The sequence below is a fragment of the Cryptomeria japonica genome, chromosome 2 (genome assembly GCF_030272615.1).
Source record: "Cryptomeria japonica chromosome 2, Sugi_1.0, whole genome shotgun sequence".
NCBI classification, from domain to species: domain Eukaryota; kingdom Viridiplantae; phylum Streptophyta; class Pinopsida; order Cupressales; family Cupressaceae; genus Cryptomeria; species Cryptomeria japonica.
Window position 1 is genome coordinate 667854692 of NC_081406.1, and position 15012 is coordinate 667869703.

Below are 15012 nucleotides of genomic sequence, written 5' to 3' on the forward strand. Positions count from 1 at the left end.
AACATAGTGCGACCCAAATTCATTTTTTCCGAATCAAGCTCTACAAACAATCAAGTGAATACTCAAACAACTTCTAGATCATGAAGGAAGTACACTCCATTGGGAGAACCACTTGAGTCAGTTTTCAAGAAGCTAGTGGCAAACAAGGTAATCAGAGTTCCAAATTTTCCTCCATATGAACCAAAGGTTAAACCAAATTGGTGGAATGATGATGAGTATTGTGAATTTCATAAGAGCAAGGGTCATAAGACAGGAAAATGTGATCGACTGAAGAACATCATACAAGATCTCATTGATAGAGGTGACATTGACATTGAGGGACACTCATCCAATCAAGAACATGAGATGTTTAAGGAGCCATTCCCAAAGCATGACAAGGGAAAAGCTAAAGCCACAGATGACCAAACCAACTATACCAGAGCAACCTATAAATATGATTCAACTATCAATCACATTTCGATGGACAATTATGTCTCTACCATTATCATCAGGGACAAAAACCCTGAGAATTCTACCCGGAGACCCAAGATTGTCCTAAAAGGTGTTGGATCTTCTTCTGAACCTACCTCTGAATGTCATGTTACAACCCATCGAGGTAAATTCACTTTGCAAGGTGCTCCAACCAAAAACACCATTTCTTCATCAACCAAGCCAGAGTATGACCTTGTAGAACAATTAGGGAAAACACCCACACTCATCTCCATCCTTGAACTCTTACGCATATCCCCTGCACATAGAGCCATTCTTGACAAAATCTTGAGAGACACTTCTGTCCCTACTGATCTGAACGTGGACCAGTTTCAAGCCATGGTGGGATACCTTTCCATTCCACACTCCCTTACATTCACAGAAGTCGATGACGCCTCCGTAAGTCAGCCACATAATGCACCTTTACACATTGAAGCCTTCCTACACAAACATAGAATAAAATGAGTCCTGATAGATGGAGGAGAAGGTCTAAACATTTGTACATTGAGCACTATTAAACAAATGGAATATTTTGATAAAGTTGTGAATGCTAAAAACAAAATTACCATCAAAGCATATGATGATGAAGAGCATTCATCCAAAGGCACAGTCATTTTACCTCTCAAAGTTGGGCCAGTTACAAAGGATGTGGTTTGTCAAGTCCTTGATTTAGATCTCACATACAACATACTTTTGGGACGTCCATGGATTCATGAGATGAGTGCAGTACCATCAACATATCATCGATGCATCAAGTTTCCACACAATGGAGTTGAAGTGACCGTCAAAGCGGATCCAAATCCATTCATATATTGCAACAATCTGCGACCTCAATCAAAAATAACAATACCATTCAATCGAGAGGCTATTCCATCTTTAGCATATGTGGATCCAGAATCATTGAAAGTTTCTACATCAAAACAAGCAGAATTCAAAGAAAAATTCAAGATTAAAGATCTGGGATGTGGTGAGTATATCTTTCATGTTGATCAACTCCCACTATCTCCTAAGATATTCAGTCGACAGGAACAATCTATAAACAATTTGCAAGGAATTGGGTGTGAACCACCTAGTGTTGTGGCTACTAAGTCTGAATGTAAATCTCCTCTAGTGGTGCAAGCATCTCTTGATATCAATAGTCCTAAGAGTGGTTCCAACGAAGAATCTATTGAATGTATCGCCAACCCTCTTGAGAACTCACATAGCCTTACCATTTCATCCACTCATTCCATTTTCACTCCACTTCCAGACTTGGATCAACAAGAAATACAAAAGCCCTTACTCATTGGGGATCAAAAATCAAACTATGAACAGAAAAATTCAAAAGTAAAAATTAAAGAAAAGTCCTTCAGTCCAAATCAAAATCAAAAGCTATTGGACTCTTCAAAAATCAAGGTCAAGGATAAAAATCCTATGAAAGAAAAAGAGCAAGAGTTGATCTCCCCTAATATCAAAATAACTGGGGGCAAAAATTCTACAATTGCAAGTCAAAAAGAATACTTGTTGATCCTAAGTCTCCATCATGCTATCCTACTTTCACTTCTTTTCGCAATCATAAGCCTTCATCACTCATCTACTTGTTCCACACATCCTTTCCCTTCTGGTGATACATCATGGACCTTTAATGGAGCTTCCTTGAAGGACTTTGTTATCAGAGATGCCCAAACTTCTTCAAGTGACACACATACGGGCCTGTGTAGTCCACACACTAGTAATTCTATCTCAGTTCTTTCATCAAGGAAGACAGTCACTCAAGATACACATCATTCAGTCAAGGAACAATGTAGCTACAATCACAAAGTCAAGCCTCACACATTTGAGGTAGGGGACTTAGTTCTTAGAGAAAATCCCAAAAATCAGAAAGACAAAGAGAAGAAGGGCAAGTTCGAACCAAATTGGCTTGGTCCTTACATCATTACAGCAGCATATGGATCTGGGGCATATCAGCTCTCAACTACAGAAGGTGAACCTTTGGAGGATCCTATCAATAGCATGCACCTTCGCAGGTTCTACACATAGCTCTTCAGAGTATCCTAATTCAAAAATTTCAAAAATACAAAAAAAAAAATTATAAAACAAAAAAAATCGTTACTTGGTGAAAACTTGGCAAACAAGCGCCTTGTGACACAAAAAACATTGAAAAATCAAAAAAAGTACAGAGAAATAAATCCGTCCAATGGTGAAAACCACTTTGGTGGTGCCCTGGGAAAGTACCATGGTGAAAACTGGGTCACCAGTGCCATGCATAGAGACATTGTTCCTCCCTCCTTCAGGATTCACTTTCATCCTTTCACTTTGCACACACTCACAACCTATTCGTTCATAATAAACTTACCCATTCCCATCATGGCTTGTTATTGATCTACCCAAGATTGGTTAGCCATTCATAATAAACCTCCCTTTTCACCTCCCTTTCCATCCATAATAAATCAGATCCTATATGTGGCTAAGGCAAATCCTACATCTAGTGATGGGTGTAGAACTGAGAACATCACATGTTTCAAGGAGTACAGTTTCTTCCAGCTTCCTTCAGTCCATCCATGCACAATCCGCAATAAAGCAACATTTGCATCACAGATCCACAATTAAATTTCATCTTCTCCACAATAAAGTATCAGTTTCATGGATTTAGTCAGTTTCAAATGAGACACAGCAGCAACAATGGGCTTCAACAAATCAAATCTTTCAACAGACTTAGACAACATATGGTTTCGTGCTATCTATCCTTTTTGTGAAAGTAAACATTGTTACCACAATCAAATAAGACTTATACAAGTGACAAGAGATACTAAATTTGAGGACTACAGTGGATGTTGGTGTCAATTCTTGGTTTTCTTTTGATTTTATCTTTTGGTGACATGTCTTTTAGCTTTTCTAGGATGTCTCTGACTAGAGATTCTATCTCCAGGATATCTTTGACTAGAAAGGCGAGGATGGGGTATCACCACCTATTTGTATTTGTTGTCTGTGGATTGTCTTTTAGTAATGCTATGACTTGTCCATGGATATGAGGACACTGAGAGTCTAGTGTGAACTGGGGCACTCCTTGTTTGCAACTATCTTATCTCCATGCAAATGGGTACAATGACTTTCTGGGTCGAACATATGCCTTGATTGTCATAACCTATTTTGCCATAATAAATCTCAATGATGATAATGCACAAGAAGCTCTTTCACTTTCATATCTTCTGTCTTTCATCCCCCTTTCTTGATTGACTTTCATTTTCCTTCTTGAGTCTGCGTAGCCTGCTATCACATGACTGAGTATAATGACACACCAAAAACATCTGCATTTCATGTAGTTGCACCTACATTATCACATATAAACATTTCATACATACATATCGATATCACAACTACATCACATCCTGCACACACCACCTGTTAGGACAATTTACATTTGCATTATCATATTCATCTGCATTACATACATTCACATTTGCATCATGCATACACATATAAAACATAAAAGAACAAAAAAAGATATATTGCATTTCATCATGTACATATTTGCATCCATATCATAAGCATCACATAGAAACATCATAGAAACACATAGAAGCATCACAAAGGTACACATGCATATAGCTGCTGCAAAGAAGAATCATCTCATATATATAAATCAAAAGTGTCATGATACAATGATGTCAAAATCATATGGCTACAATCACCCGAAGGTGTCTACATCATCATACAAAAATGGTACAATACTGATACATAGGGAGCTCTCTACGGCTATGATGAACTCCCTCCCTCGGAACCACCTAGCCTCGACAGAATCTAAGCCCCCGAAGGACCCACCCCAAGATCATCCCTCCTGTCCCCTCTATCTAGTGGTGGTGGAGGACCCATAACCCCACCACTAGACACCTGTCTCCTTCGGCTCCCTCCCATAGCTGTCTCTATCCACGATAGTCTATGGAAGCTCCTCGCCCGCTGATCAACTAGCACTGCACCATAATAGAGATCTCACCAGTAGCCTATCTCCTCCCCTGCCGGCAAGACGTAGGCATATCCAGCCCCTGTGTCCTCTGTCGCCTACCTACCAGTCCTCAGTGTTGTCTCAGCCTCTGTGTAGCACTGAATGGCCTAGTCCTGATCCCGCTCAGTATCTCTGAGCCACCTCCTGAGCCTATCCCTCTCCCTCTCCAGGTCCTGGACCTCATCTGCCTATCCCTGGCAGATCTCCCTTAGCTCAATCAGCTCATCCTCCTCTACCTCAACCCCCTATGGCTCTGCCTATGGCTCCCCCTGTACGGGTGCCTGCCCCTATGCCTGTGCCTGTACTGGTGGTGGTACCTGTACCTGTCCCTATACTTGTCCCTGTCCCTACACTTGTCTGGGACCCTGTGCTGCTGGCACCTGTAGCGGTAATCCACTGCGACCCCTCACCACCCAAACCTGCCTATCCTCTCCACTCTCCCTCCATGACACCACCCTCCTCTCTCCAACTAACCCCCTCCTCCTCTGTCAGCCTCTACCCCCATCATCACCATCTACATCTAGTAACTCTCCTGGATCCGTCGGGTGTGGGAATGGATGCTCGACCTAGTATGTTGTGTACTCGACATCCATGTCGGCATCCTCGATCTCTAGCCATATGTCCCAAGGTAGGGGCATCATCTCTACTAGCTGTGTAACAACCTGATCATATGATAGTAATGGCCCAAACTGTGCCTAATCCCTTATAGTCCGTGCCTACATGCCTGAACCCCGCGACATCCACTGGATCCTGCCGAACTGCCTGCCCACCCTGTCCACTAGCTGCCTCTCCAGTACATAGGGCGTTCGCCCAATCAGATACCTGCTCCAGAAGGTGTAGGGTAGCTCTACCGCATTGTCCTCCCACTACTCGCATCCCAGGAACGGCCTCCATATAACCATATCAATATCATCAATAACCCACTGCCAGTGCTCTAACCTGCCAATCCATGGCTGCGAGGTGATCATATCATACAAATGTACGAAACTGTGTCCGTGACCTCTACCCCTGAAGTGTATAGGTCTTGTCACTGGTAGATGCTCATAGGCCCACACCTATAACAATGTGACCCCACAGCCCAATCCCACTGACCCATGGTACACAAACTGATGCAGCTCATAATATAGGTGCGCCAACACACATGGTCCCCAGGCATATCTGGTGTTCTGTTTCACCAGTGTCTCCAATGCACCTCCCCAGCCCACAGCCAACCCTCGTGTCGCTCTATCCGGACACAAGAACCCACTAATCGCCCGTCCTATCACTCCTGGCAGCGCTAATCTTGTAGCTGTCATGGTGTCCCAAGCCACATGCCCTGCCCTTATCTCTAGTCCTGGGTCCCAGAATACTCATCTCAGGGCCTCCTTGTCTCCATCTCGATCGTAGGGAATCAGCTCCCCATCGATCGGTATCCTCAAAATCTTGTATACATCCTTGAGGGTGACTGTCATCTCCCCCATCGGTAAATGAAAGGTGCAAGTCTCGGAGTGCCACCTCTCTGCCAGTGCAGTCAGTAGTCCCATGTTCGCCCGAAACTCAGGCACATACAGAATATGTCTCAAACCCATAGCCTCAATAGTTGCTCGGTCCTCAAAGGTCAGCTTAGGTCGCAATCTCTGCATCGACAGGAATCTCTCCCGTGACTCCAACATAGACAAATACTCCTACAATCAAGCAAATCAATCATGTCAGTCATAGTGGCATTCACTATTCATCACAAAATGCTACTTTTTATCTAAGTGCATATGGTATTCTATCCTAGTGACACTCACTGTTCATCACAAAGTGTTGCTTCTATCCTAGTGACACTCATTGTTCATCACAAAGTGTTGCTTCTATCCTAGTGGTACTCACTGTTCATCACAAAGTACTACATGTTTGGCACTCACTGTTCATCACAAAGTGTTGCTCACATTTGCACTCCCTATTCATCACAAAGTGCTGCTCACATTTGCACTCACTGTTCATCATAAAGTGTTGCTCATATTTTAGTACTCCTTTTTCATCACAAAGTACTATATCTTGGTACTCATTATTCATCACAAAGTGCCTTGATCTATCCTATCCTAGGGCCTCTACTCAAGTGAATCCTCTTGAGTAGTCTCCTAATTGGCAACATATGTTCTATCACAGAATTGTCAATCCTAGCCCTATTTGCAATCCTAGTCTTCCTTAGAGGACCTGCTTGAGTGTATCCTCTTAGCAGCTTATCCAATCGACAGCGAATGTTCATCACAGAACTGCCAATTTGACCTAGAAGACACAAATTCACATTTTTGGACACAAATGTGCTTTTCTAACATAAACATGCTTGGAGACTGCATAAACGTGCTTGTTTTACATAGACGCGCCTGAAGCACACAGACGTGCCTATGCTCTGCATAGATGCACCTAGACGACACAAACATGCCTGCCTAGCATAGACACGCCTACACAATGCAGATGCGGCCGCATTTTGCACAGACACGTTTTCCAACACAGACCCGCCTGGGACAAACACAGACGCGCCTGAACATTTTTGACATTTTTTTGGACCCTATTCTAAGTGCATTTATTACCCTATCTAGCATGCATTAATGACAACAATAAATGCAACAAAGTACGAGGAGGTTTTGTGGTACTTACCGGCTCTCCTGCATTTGCTGGCCTCTGGAATCGGCGAACGCGGTCGAATCTGTGAACAAAAGTCATCGCTACTGACTACTGCTGCTCTTTTCTCTCTCTGCACTCTAATCTTTTGGAGGTGTAGATGACAATGAGGATGTATTTCCCTCGTGGTCTATCTTATAGGCTACCCTAGCCCTCATCTCCTAAGTCAGTCTTCTTTATCCCATGACTCTGTCACTCTATTCTATCCATTCAGTCCATTCTAGCCTTTCTTTCTTATCGAGAGATTGTCTACAATCTTTCCAGACATTTTCATCCAATCTCTCAAGGGGGCATATCATTCCCATCTTAGGGCAACTCTGTATCAGTTCATCTTATCTTCTTTGAAACAACGCAACAAGCCGCATTGTCTCAAAGAGGGGCAAAATGTAGACACCTAAAATTGTCTAGTCTAATTAAATAAATATTTTATTTATTTAATTATCTAAGCCTAATTCTTCTATTAATTAAATAAATCTTTATTTATTTAATTAATTCATTTATCCTCTTCTAGCCTTATTTCTCATTTAAATAAATACATTTATTTATTTAAATTATCCTTTTCCTAAATTAAATAAATATTTTATTTATTTAATTATCCCACTTCCTCTATTAATTAAACAAATCTTTATTTATTTAATTAATTTATTAACCTTTTCTACCTATGACACATGTCATTCATCTCTTAATTCATACACTACCTACCCCTTTCATTATTTTATTATTTCCTCAACCTACCCTCTAATCATAGCCGGCCTCCTTTTACACCTCTCAATCTTATCCCTCCATTTCATATAGTGTCTTCTATATAAGGAGATGCTTCCTTCATTATCAAACCCTAATCAATTTATGCACTTGACTACACTACGCTTTTGAGCATATGTGATCCTACTTGCAACCACATTCTGTTCTTTTTTGAGCTCTTGTGCACATAAAATCTGAGAGCAATTATATCAAGCAAGATCAATGGAGATAGGAAGAATGGAGATCCAAACCCTATTGGACATGTGCTGGTATAATCTTTGTGATTTCATTTGATTTGCATTGTCTTAGGTAATCTTCATATGTTGTGGTGGATCTTTGTTGTTGTTAGGCTAGGGTTTTGTGGTTGAATTCATTTAGCCTTTCAATATCGTTATTATTGTTATCCATTTTCACCATATACAAGTACAAATGTGAAAATTGATGAATTTGCAGAAAGAAATGATGAAGGAAATTCCAAAGAACAATAAGATTATGATGAATTTGTCTTTGTTCAATCGACAAGTCCTACCGAGAAAACTGCAGAAGGAAATGAAGAGAATATTTAGTTATCAAGTGATGAAGAATATCATATAGAGCCTACCGAGCTTGTATTAGCCAAATATGTCAGAAGACATCATGCACCAAGTCAGATTATAGGAGATAAGGATGATCTAGTGATGACAAGGAACAAACTAAGATAGAACACAAGTCTGATATCTAAATTTGAACTGAGAATAGTGAAAGAGGCATTTAACAGTAAAGATTGGATAAATGCTATGACAGAAGAGATTGATCAAATCAAGAAGAATGACACATGGACACTAATTCCAAGACCAAAGGACAAAAATGTAATCGGTACAAAGTGGATTTTCAGAAACAAGCTGAATGAAAAAGGTGAGGTCATTCAAAATAAAGCAAGACTAGTTTGCAAAGGTTATGCCCAAGAAGAAGGAATTGATTATGGTGAGACTTTTGCACCTATGGCTAGACTTGAAGGAGTAAGAACATTGTTGGCATATGATGCTTACAAGAATTTCAAAGTATATCAAATGGATGTCAAATCTGCATTTCTGAATGGTATATTAGAAAAAGAAGTTTTTATTGAACAACCTAAAGGATTTTTTGAAAACAATAATAAAGATTGGGTATGTAAATTGAACAATGATTTATATGGTCTGAAACAAGCACCTAGAGCATGGTATGAAAGATTGCACTCTTATTTAATCAAGATTGGTTTTATAAGAACAAGTGAAAACATCAATATGTACATGAAGAATGATGAATATGGAATATTGATCTCAAGCATATTTGTTGATGACATTATATTTTGTGGAAATGACTCTCTATGTAAGAACTTTGAAAATGAAATGAGCAAAGAATTTGAGATGTCATTAATCGATGAGATAAAGTATTTTATAGGTTTACAGATACTACAAATGAAAGATGATATTTTTATTACTCAATCCATGTACATAAAGGAAATCTTGAAGAAATTCGGAATGGAGGATTCAAAACCAGTAAGTACTCCTATGACTATCAACTGTAAACTATCAAAGAATGATGAATCTGCATCTATTGATGAGACACTTTACCGATCCATGATTAGAAAGTTACAATATGTTGTTCACAGTATGCTAGACATAGCACATGCAGTAGGTATAGTTGCAAGATTCTCTGCAGATCGTAAGGAAACACACATGATGGCAATCAAGAGAATTTTCAGATACTTGAAAGGCACTGAAGATTATGGCTTAGTATGTCAGAAAAAAAATGATTTTGATTTAAAAGTTTATACTGATGTTGATTGGGCAGGCAACATTGATGACAGGAAAAGCACAAGTGGAGGAGCTTTCTTTTTAGGAGAAAGACTAGTGAGTTGGCTTAGCAAGAAACAAGGATGTGTTTCACAGTCAATAGGAGAAGCTGAATACGTTGCAGAAGCATTGAATTGTACCAACATAGCATGGATCAAACAACTGTTGGAAGGTATAAATGAGAAAGTTATCGAGCCAGTAACTATATTCTATGACAATACTAGTGCCATTAACATTTCAAAGAATCCTATTATGCACTCTAAGACAAAGCACATCTCTATCAAATATCATTATCTTAGAGAAGAAGCTCAAGAGAAGAAAGTGGTGTTGGAGTATGTTAGCACAAAGGAACAAATAGCAGATATCTTCACCAAGCCACTGCCAAGGGACACTTTTGAATATCTCAAAAGTAAGTTAGGGGTCCTACCGCTATCTTCTACTCACTAACCGAGTTCGGTGAAGGCATCAATTCGATGACTCTACAGAATATCTTTTAGGAGTTGATGCTGATTTACACACTTTAGGAGGTTTTCTAAAGGTGTGCAGGAAACAATACAAGGAAAAGGAATTGAAGACATAAATGCTCTGACTGAGACTAAGTTGATACATAACAGCAGGAAATCACTTCATACAGGAAGAAATTATGTTTTACTTCTTTACTTTTTGGCATTGTTGTCAAAGGGGGAGAAGACTGAGGAAAAAGAAAGACTGAAGAGAAAAGAAGAGAAGACTAATGTATGGGGGAGAATTTTGATGACAGAAGGAGAGCATTTCAACATTTCAGAATCTCACAGCAATCCGAATCAATTAGGTCAAATCAATTGGTTTTTCCATCAATGCCAAAGGGGGAGATTGTTGGCATTATAACAAGCAAGGATAGATTCTTGGCATTTCAATAAGGATATTGAGAAGGTTGTTGATGATTATGGATATAACTAATTAAGGATGTTTTACTGTCTTAATATTATTATTTTGTCATTGATGTCAAGAAATTGATTTTCTAATTCAGTATGATGTTGCCATATCTTGAGAAGTATGATTTGATGAGTATAAAGATGTCGGTAAAAGACATAGAAAGAATATGATGAATAAGGGGAGAAATAAGTTATTCAATGGGAAACTATTACCGAGTTAGACAATGATGAGATCATGATGTTTAGATTGTTTTGATATCATACATATGTAAGGTTAATACTATACTATGTTACCAAGCAAGAACCTACTCGGTGAACCCTAAGGAACCTAGTCAGTAAACCCTAAGGTTATCGCTATTGGTTAATGAAGGCAGAATATCTACCGAGTGAAGTTTAGTATTTATCGAGTTGCAACCGAGTAATAATAGAATGCATTAAATGATTACATGCATTATTTAATGAAGGAAGCTGATGAGCTGGATATGATTAAATGATTGGTATGCCGTGAATGAAGTTTGTTAAAGAATCTATGGCAAAGTAAAATTGACAGGAAGATCTACAGCTTAGATTGAACCGCAATACCCTAGCACAAGTTCCAAGAAATATATGCAAGTTACAAGGTGGGGTAAAATGTTTTCAGATCGAAGGATACATTGAACCTGGTCAAAGTTTGAAGATCTAATGGCTATGATTGATCATGGGAAATATGATCAAGGAGATTAAGTGATTAGCTATTGTTTATAAATAAGGAACTGTTGATAAACAATGTATGCGAGCAAGTGTATGCACAGGAATGCTACATAGTGATTACCAAGCATAGAAGCTTGAAGACCTATTTGAATAACAGAGTATAGAGCCTAGTAGATGGACAAGATAAGTCCTAAATTGTATTGAGCAAATAAGAATCTGCTTTAGCATTTTAGATGTGAAGTTGCAGATAGATTTTTATTACTATTATTTTGTGAAGTGACAGAAAATCTCTTAACTGAGTGGACTTAACAGTCTTATTTGTAAAACCCTCTAGCAAGGTGACATTTTGATTGAGTGTTTGAAATCCTTTAACAGGGTCACTTCTAACAAGGTGAAGAACCTAATAGATCTGAGGGAAATCCCTTAACCAGGTCACACTAGCAATGTGTTTGTAATCTTTAACATGATTTGCTTTTAACCGAGCATACTCTAGAAAAGTATATTTCTTAGTGGGTCCAAAATCCCACAGTGGTTTTTCCCTATTTATGTTTCCACGTTAAATCTGTGTTATGAGTATTCTGATGTTTATATGCTTTTGAGTTTGCATGTTTAGCAGTTTTGGTTATATTACTGAAGCATATGTTACCGAGGTTGAATCTGATGTTTTTATGGAAGATTAAGTTTGTATTATTCACCCACCCCCCTCTCTTCTTATTAGCTTGGCATCTGTACTTATCTTCAAGTATCAGAACTATCAATCAGACCAGCAGAATTAAAAGAGAAATGTTTTTTTCGGCTTTGATGAGGAGGGCTACTTCTCATGGGGAGTAGTTGGATAAATTGATAAGTTGATATTTTGTGATAAGGTCTTTGAACTGATTGTATTTGATTTTGTATTGCTTTGGCATTTGATGTCAAAGGGGGAGAGATATCTATGGAAAAACACTTTATCTTTTGGGGAGATATTATTCCTAGGGGGAGAGATATTATGTATTTTGATTTCTGGTTAATGATCTCTTTGGTAGATTGTTGGTTTTTGGTTTTTGGCATTTATGCTTTGGCACTTAGATGGTTTTTCCATCTTGTATTGCCATTAATGCCAAAGGGGGAGATTGTTGGTATTTTGGATATGTTGATATGGTTTTTTCATTGATGTCAACACTTGTCAACACTTGTCAAACACTTGAGAACACTTGGAGTTCTTTGGTTATGTTCACTAGCATGTTCAGTGACTTATGCACACTCACCGATATCTAGTTCACCAGCAGGATTATATTATTCACTGGCACTGAGGATGATTTGTTATCATCTAGAGATTACTTGGTTATGTTGAAGACATCATTTGGACACTTAGGCTTGGTAATATGTTCATTGGTCAAATTGTGTTTGCATATTTGTTGTTACCGACAAATAGGTCCAGGATATGCACCAGCAAGCTTATCTATTCTAGATCAGCACGACACGTGATGAAGATGATTTATTATTATTGTAAATGCATTGAGCCAAAATCATGCATCGCATATTGATTCATTTGTAATTGATTCGATTGTATTATCTTAGTGAGTCGACCTACACATTTGGTCTTAGGTTTTGGTATATATGTAAGATCTCATTTATGAGATTAATAGAAGAGTGTGAAAAAGGATTGTAATAAAGTACATGTGAATATAAGCAGAGCTATACATGCAGAAATCATTCAAGATTGAAGGAAGGTTTGAAGAAGGCAAATCAGAGCTTAATCGGTACTGAATCTAGCATATGAAGATGCTATTTTGAGTAGTACATTATCATTGGATTTAACCACCCAATTGTAGTCAGAATGACTCTCATTTTGTGATTGAGCAATGAGCTCTAGGTAGTTGGCCTTTTTGCATGTGTAAACTCCATATTGTACACACATACTATCTATAGTAGTATCATCTGATTGTGGGTAAGGTGTCCCACCATGGTTTTTCCCCTTACAAAGTTTCCACGTACAAATAACTGTGTTATGTGTTGTGTATGTTATTTGTGTTTATGTTTCATGCATTAAACTTTACCGGTACTGCAATTAACTGTTAAACTATCTACTGACATCAAGGTTTGGTTTACCTGTATTAAGCATTAAGTTTGATTAAGTTAAGTTTTGTTTCTATTTATTGGACAATTGATTCAACCCCCCCTCTTAGTTGCCTCCAGGACCTAACAAAACCACTAAGACATGTTTATATGACTAGAAGTAATCCAAAATGAGCTATTACTAATGGTAGTAAAGTGTTTTGATGTTTTAGATAAAAGGTATCTAAGTTTCAGATCTGATTACACTATTATAGTGATATCTTAGTCAATCGGTAAACCTAACAGTATAGTTACAATTTATGATTCAATGTCTAAACCGGTTAGTTTAGAAGTTGTTTGTGAGTTGGGTTTAAGTTTGGTGAAAGTTTATTTTGTTTTATATCTACTGATTCACCCCCCACCCTCTTAGTAGTTCACCATATCATTATTGATTCATCATATCATCAATTGGTATTAGAGCCTTTCAGGTCCTCTTGTGTTTAAGCCTAACAACTTGAGGTAAAGATCTAGGAGAATATGATGAAGAAAGAAGGTTTAAAATTTAATAGAGAAAACTAAATAATATGGAGTGATAGGAAGAAGATCTATACCAAGAGCTTAGGAAGTCAATATTGGAAACATGTTGTTACTAAATATAACTTGCCTAGTGGGATTTTGTCAGTTGATCAAAAGGAGCAATAGGAGAATAATCAGGCATTGGAGGCCATTATCAGTTCCTTGTCTGAATTAGAGTTTGTTGATGTCCATGGATTGGTGACTACTTTTGAAGTGTGGAAGAAACTTGAGGATATCTACAGCGGTGATGAGCATGTGAAGATTGCCAAAGAAGAGAGTCTGAGAGGTAAATTTGATGACATGCAGATGGATGAAAGTGAGAACATTCAATAGTGTGGTCAGAGGATCAAAGAGATAGTCGGTGAGATCAAAAGTGTTGGTGATATAGTGGAGGATACCACAATGGGTAGCAAAGTGTTGAGAAACCTCATATCGATCTACATTATCCGACTTGCAGCCATTCAGGAACTCAAGTCTATTGATAAATCAAAGGTAACTCTTGACTCCATCATTGGTAAATTAACTACATTTTGATTAAATGGTTATGATGGAAGTATTCAAAAATCTAAATTTGCACTTGGAGCTTCATTTTCTAACCCACCGGTAAGGAAAAGCAGAGAAGTTAGTTACAGTCATGAGTCCAGATCTAGCACAGAAGTTGATGATGAATATAGCTCGATTGAGCTTGAAGCATTGTTGGCCAAGTAGTTACCTAGAGGAACCGATAAGTACAGAGGAATATTATTGTTGAAGTGTTTTGCATGTAACAGGATTGGACATATTGCAACTAACTGTCCTAATGGAGACAATGAGAAAAAATGTGAGAAGTATAAGAAGTACAAAGGCAAAGGTAAAAGAGATTGCCTCATTGAAATTGATGGAGGAATCACGGATGAGGAGTCTGAAGAAGATGCAAATGAAGAAATTGTCTTTGTTGCTATTAAAGAAGAGACATCAGATTAGAAGGCATTAGTCTCTTGCATGGATAGTTCTGATGATTAGATTATAGACAATGGTTATTCACACCACATGCCTGGTGATCGGAGTAAGTTTTTTACTTTAAAGGAATTTGATGGAGGTGTTGTGAGATTTGGAAATGATTCACCATGTATGGTAAGAGGAAAAGGAACCATCTATTTGA